Below are 7258 nucleotides of genomic sequence, written 5' to 3'. Positions count from 1 at the left end.
TGCCATACGGCAACCAGAACAATTTACAACTATCAAAATTCCAGTGCATTCTAAAACTACCACCATGAAAGTGAAAGGAAGTCATTTACCTAATGCTGCAAGTAGGCGGGCAGCATTGAAAAGTCTAGTTACCCAGGCCCAAGAATGTTCTTTGCTTTCTAGTAAATAAATAAAAGATTATCTTTTACAGTTTCAATAGACAGTATAAAGGAAGAAAAGAAGATATGGCAACAAAAAGGGGGAACCTTTGACCCAACTCCCTGTACTTCACCATGAATATGAGCTAACACATTGGGGTCCTGAAAAGATGATTTCATGGACTAAACAATCTTGCTGAAAACTTTCTCCTACTGTAGCTCATGAAGTATACAGTTCTATCTGTCCAAAACATAACCCGGAAAACCACTCCATGTATCCAAAAATATTTCCCATTTTCTTTAGGTCCATTTGAGGATAAAATCCAATGCCACCATGTCAGGGATACAAATATATATTAGTTATAATTCATATGTTTTCTCACAGGGTTGAGGTATTCCTTTGCAGGAAAGCAACAGCCTTAATGGTTGGTAAATTGTTATTAGAACAAGTAATTTTCAGTTGGGGAATTCCCTCTGAGTTACATAGTGACTGAGGGACTCATATCATGGGACAAATAATAAAATCCCTCTGTAACATTTGGCATATCCTACAGCATTTTAATTATGCCTGTAACCTCCAGTCCTCTGGACTGGTGAAATGAACCAATGGTACAATCAAAATTCAACTAGCCAAAATGTCAGAAGCTTTTAATTTCCCCTGGATAAAAGTTCTTCCTATATTACCCTTCAATCTGAGATCTACTCCTTTTGGTAAACATAAACTTTCTCCTTATAAAATGCCACTGGCTGCTCTATGCATCTGGATGAAGGGGCATATGAACCAACTTTGCTAAAGGGATACATTCTACATTATTGTTGAGGGCTTATTAACCAGCTTAAAGAAATTGATAAATTAGTCACTGATTTATTTCACAGTGTGTTCCTGGGAAATGAAGATTTCAAAGATCATGGCTTACAACTAGATTTGGTATATAGGAAAAAACATCAAATAAAAGACTCTCTCCAATCTTATTGTTGGAGGAGACCTTACAAGGTATTACTAACTAACCCATGTGCAACCAAACTCAAAAGAGTTAACTCATGGATTCATATTTCTCATTTTCAAAATGTGCCTATGAATGGACATCTGCCCTTATATCTGACATCCACCTTTACAACACAGGTCAAAGACTTTTCAAGGATGAGAAGCCCTTGACCACAAAAGCGGACAGCTATCACAGGACACTAATGAGGTCTGTATGCTCACAAATTGATGCTACTCAAACCTTGTTTTTATATCACTAGTTTTTACCTATTGAATGCATATAAAATGATTTTTACATTGTTATTATCCTCCTTATGGTTTCCTAATGAAAATAATATTTGTCTCCTCAAATCACATCCCTTATTAGATATGAACCATTAACTTAGAAACTTACTGATCTTTTCCACCTACTAGACAATGATAGTCTAATTAACAGTTCTGATAATGAAGTTAATGCTTTGTTGGTCAAACATTGGTCTTCTCTTACTATTAATATAAGATTTAGGGGGACTTCTGGCCAAGATGGAGGCCAAAACAGACGATGGGTCTCCCTCCACAACTAAAAAGGAATACAACTACCTAAAAACTAGAGAGAACCAGAAGTTCCAGAAAACTGAGATGCATGGAAGTCCAACAAGCAAAGATATAAAGAAGAAATACTCATTCAGATAGGTAGGAGGGGCGGATCCTGGGCCAAGAGGACACAGTGTGGTGGCAGCAGCAGGCTGGCGGAAAGCACAGTCACACGTTTTAAAAAGTTGGGAGGGACACCTGTGTAGTGCTCCCAGCACCAAACCAGACCACACAGCTCACAGTTCCAGCACCAGGAAAAAATAGAGTCTCATTGCTCCTGACTGTGCAAACCAGTGGGGGTTGGGGCAGAAGAAGAAACTGCTAGTCTTTGAGCAGAGTCTGCTTGTTTAAAGGTCCCCCAGGGTCCTAGAATAGCCACAGACCCACCCACTCTGGGAACAATGGCCAGGGCAACAGCTAGAGAGGCACCAGCCCCATACACAAGTGGGAGAAATGCCTGGAAAAGGAGCGAGTGCTGAGCAAGTGGCATTGTTCCCTCTTAGACCACCTTCCCCACATACAGTGCCACAATGTGGTGAAACAGGCTGCCCTGTGCTGACTAATACCTAAGGCTCCACCCCTTACAATGTCACAGGTGTGACAGCTCTACCTAAGACACAGAAGCAAACACAGAAGTCTGTAAAGATGAGAAGACAGAGAAGTATGGCCCAAAATGGAGATGGGATCAAGGTTCCAGTGGGAGAACTAAGTGTCAAGGAGATAGCCAACATTACAAACAAGGAGATAGCCAACTTAACAAATGAAGAGTTCAAAACGCTGATGATAAAAGTGCTCACAGGCTTGACAGATATACTTGAGTATGGGAAAAACATAAGGGAAGAAGTGAAGGCTATGCCTAATGAAATGAAGGAAAATCCACATAAAACCCATGGTGAAGAGAAAGAAACTGGGGTCCAAATCAATGATTTGGAACATGAGGAAGAAAAAAACAGTCAACAAGTACAGAATGAAGAAACAAGAATTGAAAAAAATGAGGAGAAGCTTAGGAACCTCTGGGACAACTCTAAACATGCCAACATCCGAACCATAGGACTGCCAGAAGGAGAAGATGAAGAGCAAGAAATTGAAAGCTTATGTTAGAAAATAATGAAGGAAAACATCCCAAATTTGGTGAGGGAAATAGACATACAAGTCTGGGAAGCACAGAGAGTCCCAAACAAGCTAGACCCAAGAGGACCACACCAAGACACATCATAATTAAAATGCCAAAGGTGAAAGATTAAGAGAGAATCTTAAAAGCAGCAATAGAAATGCAGAGAGTTGCCTACAAAGGGCTACCTATAAGACTTTCAGCTGATTTCTCAAAAGAAACTTTGCAGAAAAGAAGGGGCTGGCAAGAAGTATTCAAGGTGATGAAAAGCAAGAACTTAAAACTAAGATTACTCTATCCAGCAAAGCTATCATTTAGAATGGAAGGGCAGATAAAGTGCTTCTCAGACAACATAAAGCTAAAGGAGTTCAACATCACCAAGTCATTATTATATTAAATGCCAAAGGGACTTACTTAAGAAAAAGAAGATCAAAACTATGAATGTTAAAATGACAACAAACTCATGACTATCAACAACTGAATCTAAAAAAATAAAAACTGAGCCCTACTAGGCAAACCAGAATAGGAACAGAATCATAGGTATGGGGGTCATTTGGAGGGTATCAGCTGGGAGGGGGAAGGGGGAGAAATGGGGGAATTGTGCAGGGATTAAGAAGCATAATTGGTTGGTACAAATAAACAGGGGGGAGTTAAGAATAATATGGAAAAGGGTGAAGCCAAAGAACTCATATGCATGACCCATGGTCATGAACTAAAGGGGGTGGGATTGCTGGATGGAAGGGAGGTACTGGGCAGTTTGGAGCAAAGGGAAAAAAATGGGGACTACTGTAACAACATAATCAATAAAATATACTTTAAAAATATAAGATTTAGTATATATTTTTTCTGGACCTATCTATTACCAAGGACTCATCTTGCTCAAATAACCCCAAGAACACCTCCTTGACAATTCTTCTAGTAGAATTCTATATAGATCTAATCAACATGAGTGTTGTATAGCTATAGGAATGGATTATGAAAAGCTCATAAAAATACCTAGAAATGGGGTGGTGGGGTAGGATAACTAATAGAACAATAAAAATAGAAAGAAAAGAAAAATACCTGGATATGAGGAGAAATGCGTGCAATGACCTGCCCTATCTGTAATAGTATATTTTGTCTTTGGACTCACCAGCCATGCTCTTGTGGCTGGACGTCTGTGAAACAAGAAAAAAATCAAAGCATTTCTATTTCAAAAATTATTGGGATTTCTTGGTGGTTAGAAATGTTTGTAACTACCCTACCCTCCTGTGTCCTGGATGTTTATTGGCAGCCCTATGCAATACTCAAACTCTAGCTCATTTTGCCATTACCTCTACCCATTTAACTATTGCATGGGTACTCAACATTTTGCGGTCCAGACAGTATACACCAACTGCTCTATAGCTATAGCTAACCAATAGTAACAACATTCCTGGTGGACCCAATGATATTAGCTCTCTAAAAGAAATAAAAAGGGGAATACTTGGAGGATTAGGGGCTGGCCTTGGTATTCTGGGACAAGCTAAACTTTCAGTTAATGAAGAATGTTATTCATTAGAAAAAGATGCTTAATCTAAAATAGGTCATATAAAAGACTGTTTCTGGAGTAAGAAATGGGTGGGAAGCAGCATGGAAAAACAATAAAGCTTTAGCTCAATGGATAAAACAGGCATGACAGACTGCCAAATACTCATGTACAAACCCAACAATGGAAAAGTTCCTATACCCTAACTCAACATGGCCTATTGTCTGTGCTAATCCAAATGAAATTTGAAGTAGTTATGAAACAATGGCCAACTATAAAGAATGCAGAAGTCCAGGCCAACATTTATGGGACTCATATGGTTCCCCTGGATTTTGGAGATTTTTTTATGGAATATGCAGTCTATGACATAGTGTCTTAAAAGCTCAGGCACCTTAGTTAGATCCTAAACTTAAATTTTCAGTAGTTCAACTGGCTGGCATAAGAACCACCCTCAATAACACTAGAATACTTCCAATGGGAAGTAGATGGGCCATATTTAAAAATAATAAACAATGGGAACACCTCTCACTATTTGATTATGAAAAATGAAAAAGTGAATGATTATATCCCCAATCTATGGAAAAGTGAATTTGCCCAATCCTGGCCTATTGTATCTACTCCCCCAAAATAACAATATATGATATATGAAAAAAGGGCACTTTGGAGGGGGAAAGGTTATAAAATTCTTGTTATACTATATGACTTTTATTGTAATACACCAAGTTTACCTTAATTACTACTGAAATGTGGCATAATACTGAAATTATAGGCAAAATAACTTTGCCTGAGGTTAATAAAACCTATGATAATATTAATACTGAAAATCCAGTGTATTGAGAAATTAAACTTAATTTTCCCCATGAAGTCATTTATGTGGAAACTAACTGTCCAGAATAAAAATTAGAGCTTCTGGATAATAAATAGTAGAGAGTCTTAATTCATCTGGCAAACATATCATAAGGTACAAGTGACATTAGAGGAAGGAGGAAAACTTATTAGCTTAATAAAAAATTATGTTTTTTGGTTGACTGGGATGCTTGTTATCCTCAGACTCTTCCTTATGTAGCATTAGACACTTTCTATTTATTATATTCTATTTAATACTGTTACTCTTTCTCTTAGTATACTAGATGCAGAAAAATAAAACTTGAAACAAGAATCAAAAGAACTTGGATCATGGTAGCTCAAAATTTAAAATTATCCAGAATATTTTTTAACAAGGACCTATAGGATCTGGCTGCCTCTCGTTCACCTGCCTTTTTCTTTTAAATAACAATAATTTGACCTTGAAGGCCTTTTAAGGTTATGATCTTGTCCCATTCCCAGAAGTCTACCCTGTTCAGCAAGACAAATGCTGACTCAGAAACTTTCTAAGAATGAGCCTTTTTAGCACTGTGAGACTTCATTATCCAGCCAAAAGGTTGGTCATCAATGTATGCTTTGGGTTGATTTATGACCAAAATGGGAATGTGTGGGCAAAAGGGGGCCACATACTAAACTTGACAAGCTCAGAAGAGGCCTGTGAGGTTTCTTACAAACTCAGAGACCTAAAGAAACAACAAAGGATGTCTGAAATTAAAACTTATTAACTAAAATCAGTTTATGGCAGGTAGTCATGTCTTGGGCTAGAATCTTCCCTGACAAGTCAAACTTTATCTTTATTAAGTCTGTTTATTATCTTTCTTCACCAATGATAACATACCTTTGGAATGTCAAAGTAAGTTTCCTTATCAAGACCCCCTCAAACCACAAATTCCCTCGTTGTTATTGTTATCATGTTGACTGTTGACTGTTAACTATCCTGTACCCACCTATGTAAAAGAAGTATGTGTCTATCATTTTACTTTTCTCCTGCCTCCCTCGTCTACCACCAATGGATTTCGCGTAACCCACTTATGTCCTCTCTTTTCATTCTAATGTATAAAGCAGGGTGCAGAACTGCCACTTTTCTGGAGAATTTTCTCCAATTATTGAGATTTTGCTTCCTAACAATTGTCATCAGTGTAGCTCAAATAAACTCACAAAAAGTTCTCCAGAGGATTGAAAGTATTTTATGTTTATAATAGGCAAAATTATATTTAAAGATATAGTAATTGAGATTTTTTCAAAGTTAAGATAAACATCAAGGCACAGATCCAAGAAGCCTTACAGAGCCCAAGTAGGGCAAATAAAAAATAAGCAACAAAAAATAGGATTATACCCCAAAAATCCTAAAACCCTAATTCAAAAAAAACCTATGCACCCCTATGTTCATAGCAGCCCTGTTTACAATAGCTAAGTGCTGGAAACAGCCTAAGTGCCCATCTGTAGATGAGTGGATCAAAAAACTGTGGTACATCTACACAATGGAATACTATGTAGCAGAAAAAAAGGAGGAACTCCTGCCATTTGCGACAACATGGACGGAACTAGAGAGAATTATGCTTAGTGAAATAAGCCAGGCAAAGAAAGCAAAATACCATATGATATCACCTAATACAGGAAACTAAAGAGCAACACAAACAAACGAACTAAATAGGCAAAGACTAGAATAGTAGTCAGTAGGGGGGAGGGGAGAGGGAGAGAAGGGGGATAAGTAAGGGAAGGGTCTAGTCAAGGAACGTGTATGAATGACTCATGGACATGGACAAAGGGGAGGGACATGATTGTGGGAGAAGGGATGGGCTGGGAGGGGGGAGCAATGGGGGAAAAATGGGACAACTGTAATTGAAAAACCAAAAATTAAATTAAAAAAAAAATAAAGAACTGATCATGCATGCAGTAAACATTCCAGAAGTTGTAGCTGCAGCTGTTATTATTTAATTGTTATTTTTAGTTATTTTAAAGCATATATATTTACTCTTACAAAATTGTAACTTTTAGAAGACAGAAAATCTGCACAAAAGTGTTATTTTTTATTCTTATCATCTATTAAAGTGTCTTGAAAAAAAAATAATAATACTACA

The sequence above is a fragment of the Furipterus horrens genome, unplaced genomic scaffold (genome assembly GCF_987537825.1).
Source record: "Furipterus horrens unplaced genomic scaffold, mFurHor1.1.pri manual_scaffold_8, whole genome shotgun sequence".
Lineage (NCBI taxonomy): Eukaryota > Metazoa > Chordata > Mammalia > Chiroptera > Furipteridae > Furipterus > Furipterus horrens.
Note: the sequence above shows the minus strand (reverse complement) of the source record.